At 37.9% G+C, this 20,974-nt stretch overlaps 1 protein-coding gene across 6 annotated transcripts in view; it reads left to right on the plus strand.

The window, feature by feature from the left end:
- Nucleotides 1-640: 640 nt before the first annotated feature.
- LOC106056450 (cadherin-23-like) overlaps nt 641-20,974 on the plus strand; it is a 64,399-nt gene continuing 44,065 nt past the window's right edge. For 4 of the 6 annotated variants that reach the window (XM_013213199.2, XM_013213201.2, XM_013213210.2 and 1 more), the window contains exon 1: nt 641-900. The gene's annotated coding sequence lies outside the window, so the exon portion shown is untranslated. Of the gene's footprint in view, nt 901-10,299; nt 10,415-20,974 lie in introns of those variants that run through there. The other 2 variants (XM_013213202.2, XM_013213203.2) reach the window with 1 other exon arrangement.

Here is a 20,974-nt window from a genome sequence, read left to right on the forward strand (position 1 = left end):
AATGTAATAAAGATTTTGTAGGCACACACACATAAATACATATAAAAAAAAATTTCGCGGGGGGGGGGGGATCCAAAACCCCCCCCCCCCGAAAAAAAATTCTGGCTACGCCCATGATAGATCTACTACTGTTTATAATATTCCAAGAATTGGCCATTAGATCTTGATGGGCTAAATTTTCCTGAACATTAATTTATTTAACTCTTCAAGGAGTCGTAAAGTTCAAGATCAATATGTTCTCGTTCTCTAGTCAAATAGAACTTGATTTCTTTTTTTTCTTTTTTACTTTGAAAAATTATAACGGTCAAAACTAGAGTTTTCCCCGTGTGGCCAACGAGCTAGTAATTCTTTGCTCAACAACATACATCAACTTTCAATTTCTAGCAAAATCGTTCGAGCCAAAAGTTTCCATCCACCCAGGTTTCTGAAGTATCCACGAAGTAACGAACTGAATAGAGGTATTGGAAAAGATTTTTTTTAACAATTATTTAAAATTATATTAAATACTCAAGACTACAGAAGTGTCGCGTTTGCTTAACAAGTACAAGGGGCGGTAAGTCATAAAGTAACTCCATGAGACACATAAAGTCAGACAATGATTGCGTGCGAGCTTGAGAAACACTACCGACATTGTATCTGATGTCGCGATGGCCTGTGTGTTTGTGTGTGGGTGCGCGGATGTGTAACCGTGTCATAAAACTTCGGTCATCAACAACCGTTCCGGACTTAATAAATAGTAGTCCGTGTTGATTTTCTGATTAGGTACACAGTGTGGCTTGATTTTGACTCGTTGCTTGCCACTAGTCTTTCTTTTCTTTTGAAATTAGCACACACAGACACACTGGGATATGTTGTTATCACACCAAGACAAGAGGAGACTACTTCTGTGAGGACTTAACCGTAAGTCATAACCATAAACCTAGACCCTAAATAACATAGATCTAGGTTTTGATGTAGATTATTGGAGACTAGGATTTCATTTCTGATCGATGTACTCGGTTTAACCTAGTCTTACTATATAGTCAATAAACCATAAATCTCAATAACTGATACACTTCTAGACAGTTTAGAAACAGACAACAATAAGAAACGACATACAAGAGTTACATCCTTCAATAAACACCATCTACATCTTGATGTATCTTCTGCTTTGGAGACTTCTTTGTTAGTCCAGATTGTTATTTGTGTCCGTGTAGATATTTTAGTTTTTGAGGAGAACTCGTAGGGGCACACAACTCTGCTTTAGTGTCAAAGAGATTATGACATTATGTATTTGCTTACAGGTATGACTTAAAATACAAACAAAAAAATGAAAGAAATGAGCATATCCAATCGTGAATATATGGACAAAAATTGGGCTTTGTACAGCTTTTATCAAGGTTAGTGGCTGTACATTGTAGGTGTAAGAAGGAACCCTTTATGAGGATGGGCCTCTGACCTCACCGTGAAGGGAGCATCCTGCTTGGCTAAAATAGTTGTAACCCCACAATAAACGGATGTCTAGTTGATGGGAGACCTTTGGATAAATTGGTCAGTGAAGAGCTTATATTTCTTGTCTAGCCCTAAATCCTTCCTTCTGGTCCAGATTCAGAAGGGCCCTTGGCTTGACTAGTTGACACTCACTAAAGTTTGTCTAGATTGCCTCGAGTTTTTCTTTGCTTCAGAATATTCCTTTTTTTTTTGCTTTTTGCCTTATAACACTCCAGGTCTCTAGGGGGCGATGAGGGTTTTGTTTTTTTCAATCAAATTTGTTAAACTCTTTGGCTAAACCAAATTGATAAAATACTTAGTTTATTTCTTTTATTATTTTTTTTGGTTCACTTTCGCATATCCCTTAGTCTGTTGAACCTGGGGTACCACACATGATCTTTCGTCCATCTTTCTCCATTTCTGTCTTTTGCCTTGAATAGAATCTCTTTCAATGACATACATTTAATTCTTAAATGCAGTGATGCCCAAAACCTAATTTGACCTGAGGGCCATTTTAATTTCTGACACTCATGTCGCGGGCCAAATCAATGAAAAAATACAGAAAGGAAATGAAATTGACCTAAATATATTTTTATTAGAAACCCGTGCATTAATAACGTTAATTATTTGAAGTTAGTTTTTTTTTTACGCGTCGGATTAAGGCTTCAATTATTTATTAATGCCGATTATATGTTGTTCTTTTTAAAACAGCCACACCTTCTTTACAAAACAAATATGTTGGCTTATTATCATGTTCCACAGAAATGTAAAGATCCGTTCACTTTTCTTGATAGATTCTATATTCAGAGTCCTATGTCATTAGCTCACAAATGTTAAAGGTCATCATTTTTTTGGAAGGGGAATTTTCTATACTGTTTGAAATTTTTTGTTTCTGATGATAAGTATTTTTTACATTTTCTAGACCCTACTCCAGCTGAAACCTATAAAAGGGAATTAGTTTAAGAGAGTACAGAGTTAATGTGAATGGTCTTTGTGCTGGACGTATAACATTCTCGTTATTATTTAAGCAGAGAATTGATTAAGCTTACTATGGGATTCTAAGAAAACCGAAGTCACTGGTGAGGGGCGAATTTTAAATGACCTTTCATGACCTTTCATGACTCCCGATGCGTTCATAATTAATACGTTTCCAAGTTGCCTAGTGGATGTGCATTTGTCTCTTCCATCGATTTTCTGCCAGCGTAGCGGCTGGGGGGGGGGGGAATATGTGGGAATTAAAGTTATCATCTTTTAAGTTAGTTTCTAAACACAAGCTCATTAAAGTTGTCTTTTTAAAATGCACTTAGCATACGCCCTCCCCCTCTTTTTTTTTTCTGAGCCTCGCTCTCTGTCACAGCGAAAGTGACGTGGGGTAACTCTAGTCCCACTTGCAGAAATAAAAGAGTTATCTTTCCATGAATTTTTCATCGTGGTGTCCCGCATGCTTTGACGAATTAGAGAATTATGTATCTAGATACTTATTAGTATATCATTTCAAATAATTACAAAATATGGATGACAAGCCACCTCCCACTAATTTTGTTCCATTGTTTCTGTAAAACAAAATGGACGTATAACAATTAAGTTTTGAAATTCGTAGGACGTTAGTATCGTCTTTTTTATAAGAGAGGAAGATAATTATATAACTATTCTGACAAAACAAATAATCACTTTCTTTGATAAAAAATAAAATATTTTGGTTCGAGTCCTTCCTAATTGATAAATAGAATGTATATCAAATTATCAATACATTTTTATGTAGTAGTAATATCTCAAAATAAAAAGCTAAAAAAAAATAGTTTACAATCTCAACTCAACCAGTTGTGGAAAGAACATACTTTTTTATTTTTTTTTTAAATTTAAAATGTAACAATGTTTCCTGCAGTTAACTAGGAGCCTATACTAAAACAGCTATTCAGCTACAACAAAAGGCATCAAAAAATTGGCTTCATTTTGTAGTTTGAAATAGTCACTAGAGATCTCAACAGTGTCAAACTTTAATTACACTAGCTCCATATCAGTTCAAACTATAAATCGAGATTATGTGGGAACGAATTGATCGGGAAACTTTGTAAACATTGTACTGAAACCTTTGTCTAATCCAGTTCATGTTTATCACCGAAGGTTTAACTTGTAACTAGTTTTCTTATCTTCTTGTCTCTGTTGGTTGAAAAGTCTAGCAAGATAAACCTTTACATGGACTTAAAGTTTGACTTAACACAAGACACATTGATGAATCTGTTCTAGTTTTGTACACTCCCCCCCACCCCGTTGGATTTTTAAAAATTATATTGAATGATATAAAAGAAGACTACTGTGATAGATGTTTATTCTGTATTGAAGTCAACTGTAAATGGTTGTCAAATGAAGACAATTACTCAGCAGTGTTTGAGTTTCTTTTTCGGGAGTATTCAATATAGTTGACCAACAGCACAGAACAACAAATATCTATTGAACTAGTGAAAAGATGTGTTCAACACTGCCGAACAATAAATATAATGTTTAATCCAAGAAAAGGCCACAGTCAGAGTCTGTCAAATAAACATCTCTTTACTCTAGAGAATCCTATCGCTAACTGATTTTCCAGTCTCTAACCCAAAATATCCCAAGTGTCACTAGTCCCGTTCAATATACGTCTTCTATGGTGCGTCTCTAACTAACTAATAATATAAACTAAGTGCCTAACACTACTTAAACGCCTTTCCTTGTATTCGGTTTGTCGTTTCTATTCATTAATTATAGATTTGAAATTGACGAATTGTGACAGTACCTCGATCACTTTCTCTTCTATCGTTGAAAATGTTTTACTTCAATTTACTAAGCTAAGTTTGAGGTGACTTTGAGTTGGATGTTAAATATCTCTATTCCGTTTGACTAACATAATAAAATCGTGTCTACGTTACTTCATTGTTTAAAAATTATTATATAAAAAGTATGTCTGCCTTTCTATTTCGATAAGATTTGCAAAAAAATGAGATCTAGTCAACGAAACGAAACAAGAGTTTTACTGTGGTCACTGTAGTGTTCGTTCGTGTGGTGTTTTAAATAGTTCGATTTTTTTATCTCTGTGAGAAATGTATCATTGCAAAACGCTCACTGTGTGGCATGCATGCTCAGAAACGTCTAGTCATTTTTTTTCAAAAGTAAAATCTAACAAGGTTACAAAAAATATGTGTGGAAACACAAACTCAAAATCGGCCCCCGAAGTGGTTCACCCAGGCAAGTAAAAAAGCAGGTTTCAATATTTTCAGAAAGAACATCAGGATGATGTATATATATGAGAATTTTAAAAAAGCAGTATTTCTCAACCTTCGGCTAAAAAAAAAACAGTCATGTTGAGGCCTTTCTCTTGCAAGCTTGTTGGTCTGGGGGAGCGCTAAGCATATCCCTAACCCCGACGCCAAAAGCGTTTTCACTTGAAATATATTCTAATATGAATTTATAGGCCCTTGGTGCATTGCAAATAAAACCGACATAAACCCCACATATTTAGATTAAGGCTTTGCAAATCGCCGCCGAAAAAAAAACAACATACGATAAATAATATTCAATAAAATTACAGTATAAATTGTAAGTTATAGTCCCAAATTTATTTAACTAGAAAAATATCAGATTGAGTAAAGGTTGAGAAAAGGCGACTAGAAAAAGATTATTTGGGCTTAGAACTCATCCCAATCGTGATTCTTATACTAAAAAATTTCGTTTGAATTCCAACTTTTCCAATGCAAAGTCTTTTTTAAAATAATTATGATAAATTCATGTGAAATTACATAAACTCTGTCTGGAAATGGGAGGGGCGGTAGAGTGAAAACGATTAATTCTCGCTCCTTGTTATAATTTCTTCTAATGATTGCATTTGGCATTAAAGAACAGGGGTGGGGCGACTCGATATAAGAATCTAATTTATAACATATATCAATTATATTAGTGACAGATTTGTTTTTTATTTTGTAATTTCTTAACTATAATACAAAAAGAAAAAGTATTGGTTTGTCCGATGGGGGAAACGCGATTGCGTGTATCGCCCCTCCCACCTGGTACAACCCTTTTTCATTTTATATTACTAATCATAAAATTTTAGATTAGAGTGTGGTACGACATAATTTACAATGGTTTCACATATCAATACGTAGTTTATATTATATAGATAATCAACTAATTTTGTTCACAAACTATGATTTCTCCATAAACATAGGACCGCCCTTCCCCCCACTCAGAGGGCTACAGCGGGGAGGGCAGTACGTGCAATCGCCCCCCCCCACCCTTCTTACCCCACCGAATCGGCCAAGATACCAGAAGGGGAACGACATAATATAAAATGTATATATTAATGCAACTTATATTGTTCACAAACTATAATTTCTCCATAAAAATAGGACCGCCCCCCCACTCACAGGATTTAGGAGGAAAGGGCAGTAGAGGTACTCGCCCCCTCCCCCCCCAATCGGCCTACAGGGGAACGACATAATATAAAGATCTGTTAAAATATCAATAACAAATTCATATAGATATTTAATGGATTCTGCTAGCAAGCTGTGATTTCTACAAATAAATTGGACGCCCACCCCCCCCAGTCAAAAGTTTAGGGGGGGGGGGGGCAGGATTGATGCCATCGCCCCCTCCCGACCCCACCAAATCGGCCAACATGTTAGAGAGGGGGGGCGAAATAATCTAAAAATAGGTTGAAATATAAATAATTAGTATATATTATTAATAACATAAGTAGTAAATTCGTATACAAATTGTGTGAATTCTATACTAAAATTCGATCGCCCCTACCACAAGTGCTTTAAGGCACTTGGATCCCATATAGAAAAAGACTGTGATAGGTTTACATTGTCTCTAATTACCTAAATCGGGCGCTTGGCTTCCTAACCGGGAATTCAGGTGAAGACTGGGATTTTTAATTTCGGGATCTTTGGGCGCCTCTGAGTCCACCCAGCTCTAATGGGTACCTGACATTAGATGATGAAAAGTAAAGACAGTTGGTCGTTGTGCTGGCCATATGACACCCTCGTTAACCGTAGGCCACATTAACAGATGACCTTTACATCATCTGCCCTATAGATCACAAGGTCTGAAAGGGAAACTTTCCTTTTATTTTTTACTTACTAATCACCAAAACCCAGCTTGCCTTTCCTGTATTGATCTGGGCAACATTCATGTCTAACTCTGAGTATAAATATTTCAAAAGACTCCAGTATCATTGCGGGACAAGTAGATCTAACGAGCATCGGGTTTGCAATCAATAGGATTTATGCCTTCTATGTAACAAACCCTCTGTTTGTTTTTGTCTCGCACGCGGCAGCCTAAGTCACACGAGACTAGGCGATCGCTTGCCCAATTTACGTGAGGTAGAGGATTGTAAGGCCTATGTTGTACACGTGAGTGTTGTAAATACCTCGACACATGTCCAATGTTTACATATAGGGATCTACTCCCTTCCCTCCCCCCTCATGCGCACACAACTGCTTCATATTTTGTTGTTCTCTTTTTGCATGTTTTAGTTTGGGTGTAGTTTTATAACTTGGAGATGTGGTAAGCATGTGTGGCTGGACAAATCAGTTTGTTTCCTTACAATATACACCATACCACTGTACAGCTGTATTTCTTCCTCTTACAAATACTGTATGTGTATTAAAAATAGTTAACACACTTTATTTAAAAATCCCACAAAAGAATCACTTTCAAAATTTTCAAACTGGACTTGATCATTAGCCCAGCACAATGGACCTCATTCACCAATTTTAAACAAACAATATTGATAACACAATAAAAATAACGTATCACGTGACAGCCTTTATGGATTGCGTAATTGGTATTGAAGAATTAGAGAACCACGTGACAAAAGGTTGTTTGTTTACAATTGGTGATTTAGGTCCATTCTGGCAATGCGCCATCGGAATTTTCATACTGTTTCTAGTTTTTCAATTATAAAGAGACGGACGGACAGAGGGTATAAACTCAATATCAGCTTGTCCCTTGAAGAGCCGCTGACAAATTACCTAGCAGTTTAAAAGCAATGCACCAAAATGATTTTTGTTTCCGGAACAACTCTTGAGATGATGACGTCATTCTCTCTTCTTGTTTCGGAGACTGAAAAAATTAATTGATACTGTAGCTAAACTTCAAATTGGTTTCAACATAATCTTTTTACAAGATACACTGAATTTGGAGATGATCGGATAACTCAATCACAAAAGACTAATATAATGTAGATTATCTACAAGAAAATATCACTATACTTGAATCTAAATCTTGAATTTAAATGTAGATAGTCTTAACATGGTAAACAAAATATGCATATTTATTTAAAAAGAAAAAAATGGACATTGGACTAACCACTCAACTAGACTTTTCTACCTTTTTCTTCACTGATAAGACATTATTTTAAGATATTCAAATATTATTAAATGCAGTGCTACTGGCTTGAAGAGGGTAGGGGTCTCCACAGAAATCTTGCCAAGGAACCTACAATTTAAAAAATGGGACACACACACACATTGCCTTACATGGTCCGCGGTCCATAGTTTAGGAATTACTGATGAAGATTTTGGTAAACAACTGCTGCCTGATTCATGTGAAGTGGTTATTTAAACAAAAAATGGAATGGGAGATAAATCTTCCGTCACTAGCACATGTTACCGCTGATTACATGTTACAGTTTTTTTTTAACTTTCAGGTTTTTCTTTCGATAAGAAATACAAATCTAAACGGAGGGCGTATAATCTTTCGCTCTGAAAATATTCTGTAACTCGTTGTTTTTTGCGAAGAAAGATTTACATAGGTAATGATATAAAGCAACATAAGAACACTTTATTATGCTATGTTTTTATAGTTAAGATGATAGGAATTAAGACTGTTGGGTGTTTCTAAGAAATATGATTGTTCTATATTTTCTACTCCCAAGTTGAAACTCAGCATAAACAACAAAGTTGAAACTCTGCATAACCAACAAAGTTGAAACTCAACATAACCAACAAAGTTGAAACTCAGCACATCATACTTCACAAAGTCAACCGCATATCGTGATTTACTTTAAATCTACTCTAGTCGCTAGACAATTTTTTTTTTACAAAGCTTATTTCAACTCACTTTGTCTGGTACAAAATGTGTCCACGTTATTTCTCCCACAATCTCGGATCAAGTTGAAACTTCGCACAATGATTTCTTTGACCTGACAACGCAAGAATCAATTTAAAAATTAACCAATTAGTTAACTATTGGTAATTAATTACTTTGTTTGGTGTCTCGAATAAGGAAAGAAAGTGTACTTGACTTTATAGGTCGCCGCTCTAAATATAAGTTCCTCATTAGCAGAGTGGTTAGCAGGTCGACCCAAGGACATGCGCCAAGAGTTGGAATTCAGGTCGTTGCCCACCTTTTTTTTTTTGTAAATGCTTTTAAAAACTAATTACGGTAAAATCGAGTCGTACTGATCTGTGACGTAGCAGCGAGCTATTTGTCTAATCTGCCCACAGATTGTGACGTTGCAGGTCAGTTTTCAGGCCTTCTATAACGATTCGTCGCTATAAACTTCACCTAGATCTCCCTTTCTTCCCCATCCCCATCGCGAGCTCGCTATTCTGCCTCAACGTGGCGCTCGTGTGGAAACGACCATTAGAGGAAGTGGTTAGGCTAAATGAATAGCAAAACAACACTCCCGTGGGGGTGTCCAAGGAAACGCGAGAATGGTCCTATTGCACGGAGCGGAGTTGAAAGAGAGCTCCTACGGTCCTGTCGATAATCCATGCGAGTCCTGCACGGCTAAGCTTGGTACAACATAGGAAAATGGCGGAGGTTCCTGGTATACTCGGCCTTCGGCCATGCATTCTAGCCCATGCGGAAATAGCAATGCTTTACTTAGGCATTGACTCGGATCTCTTCCTGACAGAACGGTTGTTCAAACAGGTTTTGTTTTTTTCCCTGTTCAAGCAGGTTTGTTTTTTTCAAACCTAGAGCTCGAAGAGCCTTCGGCTCAGCTCTTAGACAATCAAACGGTCCCCATCCCCATTTTCCCAACCGCTCCAGACAAGTGATAGGATCATAGCGTAGTGAGAAAGTGATAGGATCATAGCGTAGTGAGAAAGTGAGAGGATCATAGCGTAGTGAGAAAGTGAGAGGATCATAGCGTAGTGAGAAAGTGAGAGGATCATAGCGTAGTGAGAAAGTGAGAGGATCATAGCGTAGTGAGAAAGTGAGAGGATCGTTGCCTAGTGAGAAAGCTCAAAGCGCTAGTTATAAGCAATCGGTAAAAATATTGTTAATCACACAGATTGGTCTAGATCACTCTAGATGTATTACAAATTTAATTACATCACTGATCCAAACTAATTGATACAATTACACTTCAAATAAGCTTTTTTTTCTTTTTAATTTTTTTAAAATGTATTTTTTATTTATATTTGAGTTTACAGTCCTGCATACAATAGATTATTGGTAGAAATATAATCAAGGAACGCTTTTAACCTCATTCCTTTTGCTTTAAAAACACATTTTCTTATTGCTTTCTCTTGCGAAAGGGGCATTAACTTCTGCAACGACAATATTGATAGATTTAGTATTTATTTCTTTAAAATAAGAAAAACTAATTTTAACGCTTAAACTTCACGCCATGAAAGTAGGTCTTACTTAAAGAAGTAGAAACTCGACTCTTAACGAAAGTCTATTTTATCTCAAATCTATTGATCCCATCCCCATTCCAGTGGCACACTCAGACAGAATCAATGGACTTGAAAAATTAATCTTAACTTCCTTCAAGCCCCATCCTAGTAGTGTGTATGTGTTTGCAGATAAGAAGTGCAACAATGTTGTGTTCAATGTGTTGTGTTTCGTATAAACTACTTCAGATTTTATTTGTGCTCCAGTTTTCATTGTTTTAGGAAAGTATTGTGCCTCTGATTAAAGAAAGAGAGTGTGAAATTCATTTTTTTACGGTCATTTGGTAAATACAAACTTTATGTAATAAGTCCTGCTAACAAACTCTTTGGCTTTCTCTTATTAAAGCGATATAACTCATGGGGCCTCTTGCTCCCTATGAAAAAAAAATGGGGAAATCATAACGTTTTATTTTTATTAATTTTAAATGATGTATTTTTTTTAGTATTATTTACTATTTAATTAATATCAACAGGAAAGTTTAAGCTAAAAACATACTTTGTTCTCACAAAATAAAAATATATTGTATAAATATTTTCGAAACATAGAAGCTCGTTAAAATATTAATGACCATAAATGAACGGCGAGTGTATAGTGAAATACGTATTTGGGCTTTCTTCCATCCCCGCCACTGCAATGGACCTGATCCCTAGTCAACCCAACAAAGATTTCTTTTTGTTTATCTATCGGGCTAATCGTCTCCTCTAACGAACGTTTCCACCCAAAGCCCTACGCTAAGGCTTGAAATACTTGCCCTAGAAACTACTTTGATAAAAGCACGAAAATCCTTTCAAAACTTCATATTCGCATTGAATCACTGGCGAATCCTGGCTGAGGGCGGGTGAGTGCTTGGGGCGATCGCTCGCCTCCCGCTGCTCGAATATTTTTTGCTAAGTTATTTTCTTATCTTATAAATATATACTAAATATTTATATTTTTAGCAATGTTTATATCGCCCCACCCACCCCTGTAGTATTTAGGCTAATGCGGTGGGGTGTGGGGGAGGAGCGATTAGATTTATTCCCCCTTCACCCCTAACTCTTCGGGTAGAGCGGTCAAATTGGCGTGCAGAAAGGACAGTTTGTGAACAAAATTAATAAACAAACTTATCAATCAAATTTAATAAAAACACTTATTGATATTTGAACCCATTGGTATAGTATGTCGAACTGCACTTTAATCTCAAATTCAATCAATAATAAGTATACAATAGGAGCGATTGGTCGGTACTCGATTGGGCTGTAGATGCAAACGCCCCCCCCCCCCTCAACTACTGACAGACCCTAATATTTTAGGAATGGGCTTGTTTATAGTGAAAAAATAGATCCTAATGTTTCTAAGGTGTACACTTTGCCAACCAGAGTGTTGACTTATGGAAGTACAAAGTCTTTTGTCTTCTTTTCTTGGTATCTGATACCCTGCATTTTTTCTGTGCTTTTTTTCTTTTATCTGAATATATATATATATATGTGTGTGTGTGTGTGTTTGTATTTATGTATCTAAGGTGTTTTGTTTGTAAAATGTTTTACATGTTTCGAATGTTCTTTCAGAGTTGAAGATAGTTTACTTCCTAGTCCAAACCTCCCGCAGCGGGGGATGGAAGTGGACAGTGTTTGAACCCGGGACCATCGATAAATCCAAACGACAATCCAGCGCGCAAACCGCGGTTCTGTAAGATGATGAGTACCTCTGTCATCTGGGCAGTCGGGCTCCTTGAGCAGTTCATTCACCTAGGTACTAACTCAGAGCTCAATTCTCACCTATGGCTCCAAGCAGTTGTCAGCATGCGGCAACGGCCAGTCGGTCTCGACTGACGGGCCAAACCAGGTGAGGGTTAGCCAGGGCTAGTATCTGGTGAAACTCTGGTCTCTGTCAACCACCCAGCATGTGAAGTCTAGTTGCGGCTGCATGACGCTCAAGTCGAATTGGACTACCAGGGCCATCAGGCGTCACCTTGCAAATGCCGGGAACATTTTGGAGCACTGTGGGACATGTAGAGCACACTGGTCATACACTGCAACCCAAACAGACTCCAGTTGTCTGGACCCTGTTCTGCCACCGGATTAGCTGGCAAGGGGCGAGAGAATGAGGCTGTTTGCGTCATAAATTTTCATAGTACAAGCCACATATCTGCCATGTTCATCAATGGTCCCCAAATCCGAGAACGTTACACTTATGTCAAAAGAGAGGTCCAGAGAAATGCCAGACTCAAGAAGGAGTACTGGTTTAGCAAAAAAAAAAGTGTAGGAAATCAAGGCGGACACTAAAACGTTCAAAAATTAATTCAATGAAATGTATCTGTGTGTGGGTGTATATATATATATATATATCATGGGCGTAGCCAGGATTTTTTTTCGGGGGGGGGGGGGGTTTGGGGGGGGGATTTTTTTTTCTTCCCCCCCCGACCCCCCCCCCCCCCCGCGAATTTTTTTAAAAATGTATTTATGTGTGTGTGTGTGTGTGTGTAAATAATCTTTATTGCATTCTGACCCTTCATTCTTTCGGAAGACGTTTATTGTGCCCTAGAATAGGTTCTTCCATGAGTTAGTGGAAAAATTGTAGATTCCCCGCTAACACTAGCAAGAGGGTCTGGGGGAGCGCTTGGAGCTCCCCCAGCGCGGGGCGAAGCCCCGCCGCCAAGCACTATTTCTGATATTGAAAGCCAACAAAATGCATATTCTAAGGTATCTACAGAGCATTTTCCTGCTAAAAAGTTTTATTTCAAAAACCTAATGTGCTATTCTTACTGACTTAGACCCTCCCGCGCCGTTTGGCGCATTTGCCGTCAAGCTGTTTCCATAAATATGTAGATTCCCTGCCATTACAAGCAATGGGGTCTGGGGAGCGCTAGCGCGGGGTATTGAAAGCCAACAAAATGCATATTCTGAGGTATCTACAGTGCATTTTCCTGCTATTAAAAAGTTTTATTTCAAAAACCTAATGTGCTATTCTTACTGACTTAGACCCTACCGCGCCGTTCGGAGCATTTGACGTCAAGCTGTTTCCAGAAAAATCTGTCACTGGTAATGTCTGAAGCCTCTTCCCACCTGCCATGAGGACCTCAATGAATGAGTGGCGTCAAGTTGTACTAGGATATCATTGCAACTCTTCTTATGCATAATTCATTTTGTCGGAGAACATGTCCCGCAAACCTCATGCGTCGCTCTCTCACAATCTTACTAAAGGGTCGACTCCCAGTTCGGCATAGGATTTCCTTGATTTAAACCCGATCTCTATAACTGACTACTAAAATTTGTCTTAGCCATCTTTTTTGAGCCACATTTAGTGTTTTTCAATTTCGGCAGATGACTATTCACTACAGTTTATTAAAGGAGCCCTGCCACTGATAAAATGTGTAACCACTCTTGAATACGCTCTTGGAATTAAGTGACTGTAGTTTGCTTTAGATTTTATACCGAAAAGAGAAGTTTTATCGTCAAAATCATCTGTTGGGGGTTTGCCACCTCAAAATGATCTGTAGGGGGATCTTAAACTCAAAACCATCTGGAGGGGTTTTAAACTTTAAACAAACTCCATCTGTAGAAGAGGGGTTTAAACTCAAAACTCCCGGTTGGATTGGCTACGCTCAAATAATTTTAGTGTGTAATTTGCTTTTTTTTATATTGAAGAGGTATTTTTAGCATTAAACCCCTCTGAATGGGGGTTTAAGCTCAAAACCCCTTTTGGCAACTCTCATAGCATTTTGAGTGCGTAATTTGCTTTTTTTCTTACACTGAAAATGTATTTTTTAGCCTCAAACACCCCTGGCGGGGGGTTTAAACTCAAAACCCCTTTGGCTGCGTTCATAGATTTTAGTGTGAGTAATTTGCTTTTATTTATATTGAAGAGGTACTTTTTAGCTTCAAACTCCACTGGAGGGGAGTTTAAACTCAAAACCCCTTTGACTACACATTTGAGTGTATAATTTGCTTTGTTTTTATTATTAAAGAGGTATTTTTTACCTTCAAACCCCGCTGAAGTGGGGTTTAAACTAAAAACTAACCCTAACCCAAAACCCATTTAGCTACGCTCATAACATTTTGAGTGCGTAATTAACTTTTTTTTATATTGAAGAGGGGGTTTATCGTAAATTTTGGAGGGGGTTTTAAAATCAAAATCTTCCTTAACTGTGCTCTTGGAATTAGGGGATTTTAGTTTTGTTTTGTTTTATAGAAGGGGGGGGTTAACTACAAAAAAACTCAAGTAGGGGGTTTAAAACTCAAAACCCATAGTAGGGGGTTTTAAACACAAAACCCCTGGTAGGGGGTTTTAAACTCAAAACTCCCTGGTAAGGGGTTTTAAACTCAAAACCCCATTGGTTGTGCTGGGGCAATTGATGGTTTAGTATTAAAATCTCAACTTAAATAAACAAAATCAAAGCAAAAAATCATTCACTAAATTCCGATCCCCCCCCCCAAGGGGGGGGGGGATTTTATTTCGGGGGGGGGGGGGTTTGAACCCCAAAACCCCCCCTGGCTACGCCCATGATATATATATATATATAGGGTTTGTATTTCCTGGAATTTGGGTTTGGAAAGAAATTGCCTACTCAAACGTTCTGGATACTTTAGTTCATAGAATGTGTTGTTTTAATAGGAGTGAAAACCATAAAAGAACAACCAGAGGATGTTGCCTGTGACCTTCAGAATGTAAATTTTATTTTACATTGACACACGAACATCCTTCGATTTTATACAAATGTCAGACATTTATGGCCTGCAAATAATTGTAAAATTAATATAAAACCAAACTATTTGTCTCGATATTATAAGGATAATACAAATCTAGGTATCTTTAAGAAAGTCATCAGACCAATAATATAATAGTTTTAAAATATAATGGAAAAAATAAAATATTGATGAACACATTTGCCTACCTACATAGGCACTACAGCTGTACTAGAATATCAAGTAAATTAAGTTTCTGAATGTGATCTGAATACTTATATTAACCTTCTTCAGAGCGTAGAGCGACTATGGTTAATCTCGTAGAACACGTTTTCATGTGACCCTATTTTGGAGAGACACACCCATCCACAAATATCGCAAGTTAATGTGGCTTTCTCTTTGGTGGTGAAGGAGCTGGACATGTTTCGTATACTTATAGTCTCTGAGATACTGGTACCTTTTTTTGACTGGCCTTTGAGTCTCCTAAATCTTGTTTCCAGCTATCTCCTTGTACTTCCTTACTTCATCTATACAAGTAGAAGGCTCGATATTTAATTCATTGCAACTTTGACCTGTGTATTTTGTTTAATTTCATTGTGCAACTGTGTTATAGAAATCTGTAAACACTTTATAAAGTGTTGTAGACCAACAGATCGTAATGTCAACTGTGGTCATGAGAAAACAGTCTATCTCTCTATTCTATTGAGTCAATGAGCAAACAGTCTATCTCTCTATTCTATTGAGTCAATGAGCAAACAGTCTATCTCTCTATTCTATTGAGTCAATGAGCAAACAGCCTATCTCTCTATTCTATTGAGTAAATGAGCAAACAGCCTATCTCTCTATTCTATTGAGTCAATGAGCAAACAGCCTATCTCTCTATTCTATTGAGTCAATGAGCAAACAGCCTATCTCTCTATTCTATTGAGTCAATGAGCAAACAGCCTATCTCTCTATTCTATTGAGTCAATGAGCAAACAGCCTATCTCTCTATTCTATTGAGTCAATGAGCAAACAGTCTATCTCTCTATTCTATTGAGTCAATGAGCAAACAGTCTATCTCTCTATTCTATTTTGTCAATGAGCAAACAGTCTATCTCTCTATTCTATTGAGTCAATGAGCAAACAGTCTATCTCTCTATTCTATTGAGTCAATGAGCAAACAGTCCATCTCTCTATTCTATTGTCAATGAGCAAACAGCCTATCTCTCTATTCTATTGAGTCAATGAGCAAACAGCCTATCTCTCTATTCTATTGAGTCAATGAGCAAACAGTCTATCTCTCTATTCTATTGAGTCAATGAGCAAACAGTCCATCTCTCTATTCTATTGTCAATGAGCAAACAGCCTATCTCTCTATTCTATTGAGTCAATGAGCAAACAGCCTATCTCTCTATTCTATTGAGTCAATGAGCAAACAGTCTATCTCTCTATTCTATTGAGTCAATGAGTATACAGGAAAGACGATTTCTGTGTTATCTATCTTCAAAATCGAATAAAAATTGCATTAATTACATATATGACCGAAAGGCAAAAATAAAATTGACAGTGAGATTCAAATCAAACTATAACACACACACATTAAGACTATTGTGACTAGTCCGTGTAGGAGGTTTGGTAACTAGATTTCATCATTTTTTTGTTATTTTACATTTTGGTAACCTACTATATATTTTCAATGTTACCTGTGCTCTAGATCTAAGTCATCTTTATTGGACTGCTCTTCATGAATTCTCTAGATGTGAGATTAATTGTAGTTAGGTTTTTTTTCTGCTGAAGCGTTTCTTAATCTCAGTAGATTCACATTGTATGTTGATTTGTTTGACATGAGTTGGATGTTCCTTCAGAAGTGAAGATTATTACATCCTGCCCGAGCCTCGCGCAGGAAACCGGGGATGGCGTTGTGTAGGGTTTGAACCCGGGACCATTGAGAAGACAGTCCGTAGCACTTGCATTATGTTCAGACATAGATTTTCTAAATCTAATGTAAACACTCTGTGGCTGGTATATCATCATAGAGCACCTGATCATTATTAACAGAGTTGTGACATCAAATGGTATTGAAACAATCTTCAGCCTGATGTTAACGTAATGTGATTTATTCTTCTCGGAATGGTTATCATTCAATAAAACCTTTTTTTTTAATAGACAAAATATGGAGAATTTCACACAGATGATAGATTCACATTCACATTTTTTTTTCAAAAACTTTGTTTTGTTTCACTAACAAAATAATAACATAAACATCACAAAGTACTTAGATCCATGCATGGCTCTCCAAAAGTCCAGCATGTTTGATAAAAGACTACAATAAAGTTGTTATCTCTGCCTAATTGCAACGCGTGTTTTATCACGCTCATCAAATTGAATGTTATCTTGTCCACACAACTGATACAGGTAACTTCCTGCTTATTACAGTTCAGTTATTACACGTAATCAAGGCCGTAGCACGGGACTTTTCTGTGTTCACGTGTGTGTGTGTGCGTTTTTTTACAAAGCTTATATCAGCTCACTCTGTCTGTTTGTCTGTCTAGTAAAAGGTTTCTACACATTATTTTTCCCACTCCCAATCTTGGATGAAGCTGAAATTTCGCACAATAGTTTATTATTTTGTTTGGTATCTCTAACAAGGGAAATAAATTGTACTTCACTGAAGTGGTGGTATGAGCTGCATTAGCCCCCTTGTCTATAACTGTGTGTGGCAAACAGGCGCTTTCCCAAACAGCTGGAGGAAAGCCACAGTTATACCGATACCTAAACCGGGAAGAGACGGCTCTGACCCAGCTAACTATCGACCAATAGCACTAACAAGCTGCATCTGCAAAACCATGGAAAGAATGATTAACAGTAGGCTGGTCTGGTACCTGGAAAGGAATAAAGTGATCTCAAACTACCAGTGCGGATTCCGGCAGGGGCGGACAACAACTGACCACCTGGTAAGGCTGGAAGCTTATATTAGAAATGCATTACTCAGAAGAGAACATCTAGTAGCTGTATTCTTCGATATAGAAAAGGCCTATGACACAACCTGGAAACATGGCATTCTACGTGACCTGGCGCTTATGGGGCTTAAGGGACACCTCCCCCGTTTTGTGGAGGAATTCCTGAAAGATCGAAAATTTCAGGTCCGAGTGGGCAACTCCGCTTCTGACACTCATGACCAGGAAATGGGTGTACCCCAGGGCAGCATTCTGTCAGTCACCCTGTTCAACATTAAAATAAATAGCATCATAAATGCGCTGTCCCCTGGCATAGAGTGCTCTTTGTATGTTGATGACTTTGTCATTCTTACTTATGGGAAAAACATGAACACCTTAGAAAGGAAATTATAGTTATGTTTAAACAAAATTCAGGGTTGGGCAAACTATAATGGTTTCAAATTCTCAGACTCCAAAACAGTTAGTATGCATTTTTGTAATCTAAGGGGACTCCACCCAGACCCTGAACTATTTATACACAAAAAGAAGATCCCTGTCGTGAAAACTACAAAATTTTTAGGCCTCACCTTAGATTCCAAATTTAATTTTCTCCCCCACATTAAGGAACTTAAGAAGAAATGCCAAAAGTCATTAAACATACTAAGAGTACTCAGCCATACGGACTGGGGAGCTGACAGAGATACCTTGCTGCTGCTCTATCGGAGTCTAATTCGATCCAAGCTAGACTACGGATCCATAATATATGGAGCAGCAAGGAAGTCGTACCTAAAAATACTGGAACCAATACAAAATGCTGCCCTGCGTCTCTGTCTCGGCGCGTTTCGTACATCACCTATCCTAAGTCTCCATGTGGAGGCTGGAGAACTCCCCATGGATATAAGAATGAAAAAGCTTGCAATGCAGTATATAGTCAAGCTAAAATCCAACCCCACGAACCCTGCTTTTGACTCCATATTTAACCCCACAGAGGTAGAATTATATAATCGAAGGCCTAACGTCATACAGCCGTTGGGCCTTCGAATGAGAGAACCCATCCAAAATTTAACCCCACCCATTGACCAAATCTCTAAAATAGAAACCCCTCAGAATCCTCCTTGGCTAATGAATAAACCTAAATTAAATTTATCCCTCCTTAATTTCAAAAAAGAAAATACAGACCCAAGCATACTACAAGTCCACTTTAGGGAACTGCAGGAGAGCTACGGAGATTGTGGCACCATCTACACAGACGGATCCAAAATGGAGGGAAAGGTCGCGTGTGCCTGCTCCTTTCGGAACAAAACAATCTCCCGTAGACTCCCCGATGGCTGCTCCATCTTTACGGCCGAATTGCACGCAATATTGCTTGCACTTATGGCCGTAAAAGCATCAGAAAGGAGTAAATTTATAATCTGCTCCGACTCCAAATCTGCATTGCAAGCTTTGGGGCGGATGAAGAATGACATCCCATTGGTACATAAGAGCCTGAAGCTGTTGGACCTAATAACAGCCGACCGTAGGGATGTCACCTTCATCTGGTTCCCCTCCCATGTTGGCATTGAGGGAAACGAAGCCGCAGACAGAGAAGCAAAGAGAGCCCTAAATCATGCGGTGTCAGGAACCCAAATTCCCTACTCGGACCTGAGACAAAGTATTGCCTCTGCCACCTATCGAGAGTGGCAGAACCGATGGGAGGCTGAGACTCACAGTAAACTCAGGCAGATTGTGGCGGATGTCAGGTGGCGGCCCACATCTAAGGGTCTGACAAGGCGTGGTAGCACAACCATGTCCAGACTTAGGATTGGCCACACCTACATCACGCACTCTTTTGTACTGAAGAGAGAGGAGCCCCCACTTTGCGAGTACTGTGACTCTCGCCTCACCGTGGAACATATCCTCGTTGATTGCCCCAGATACCAGGATGTCAGGGCGAAATATTTTAGAGCCACTAATCTAAAAACACTATTTAATAATGTCGACCCTGGGAAGGTACTGGGCTTTATTCGGGAAGTGGGGCTATCTACGAAGATCTGATTTCTGAATTTGTGAACATGCACTATTTACATTACATTTTTACCAAATATTTAAATTTTTACTACCTTTACTATTTTAACTGTGAATAGACCTTGATTTTAATTATATGACTGTATAGAATCTGGCCCTTGTTGTTTAGAGAGAGAATAGTCCTTAAGGGACTGCAGGCACGACATGGCCTAAATTGTGCCGATGTGCCTCAAATCAACAAATCAAATCAATTAGCCCCCTTTATAGGTTGTCGTCTGAGGCTTAGTGAAGACAAACATGAAATAGAAACAATGGATCTCGCATGTTCATACGCTCTTCGCTAGCAGGGTGGTTGGCGTTTTGGCCTGAGAAGCCTCAAGAAGCTTTAGCCCACGAGTTCAAATTCAGGTCGTTCGATTTAAAAAAAAAAAAATTTAAAAAACGATCACCCAATACCCCGTACCTTCTTCCCCACCCCTTTCCAACTGGTGCAGACAAGTGATAAGATCGTAGTGTAGTAAGAAAGTTAAAAGCATGAAATAGCGCTTAACAAATAAAATTGCTAAAAATATTTCTAATTGCACAGATTTATTGTTAGTCTAGATCTATTACACATTTAATTACATGACTCATCCAAACTATTTGATACACTTAATATAAGATTCTTTTTCTAAAAGTATTTTGTTATATTTTGATTGTTAAAAGAATCTGTTAGAAATATAAACATGCCAGCATTCTTTCACTTTATGAAATACATGAACTGGCTAACATGTTGTTGACACAGTCAAGATATATATCGTATTTATCTCCCTTGTCTACAACGCTACATCTTATGTTTATTTAAGTAAAGACTGTAGACTACTATAACCCTACATTCTGCATTCTGAAAATCTAATTTTACCATCGCCTTTAATTGACTTCAATAATGTCAAACGTTTCCATGTTGTCTTTTGAAAACAAACCATTTAAAAGAATATTCTATTTAACATAGTGCTACTTATGCATATTAAAAAAACTATTAAAAAGACCATAGTTACTACAGTATATATGGAATTGGCTCCTTCCGTCTCTGAGTCTACAACTGACGGCACACACGAGTCACTGGTTTTAGTTTCCTCTTGAGTCGGGACAGAATTTGGTGACAAAACAAGCCAGTCCTGGAGCGGCAACGTTTGCCTTAGTTTGTAGTTTGTACATGTGAGTTTGTAGTTTGTACATGTGAATGCTTCTGTTTAAAGGCTAGCCTATAGGGCAGAT

Source organism: Biomphalaria glabrata, chromosome 6, assembly GCF_947242115.1.
Source record: "Biomphalaria glabrata chromosome 6, xgBioGlab47.1, whole genome shotgun sequence".
NCBI classification, from domain to species: Eukaryota; Metazoa; Mollusca; class Gastropoda; family Planorbidae; genus Biomphalaria; species Biomphalaria glabrata.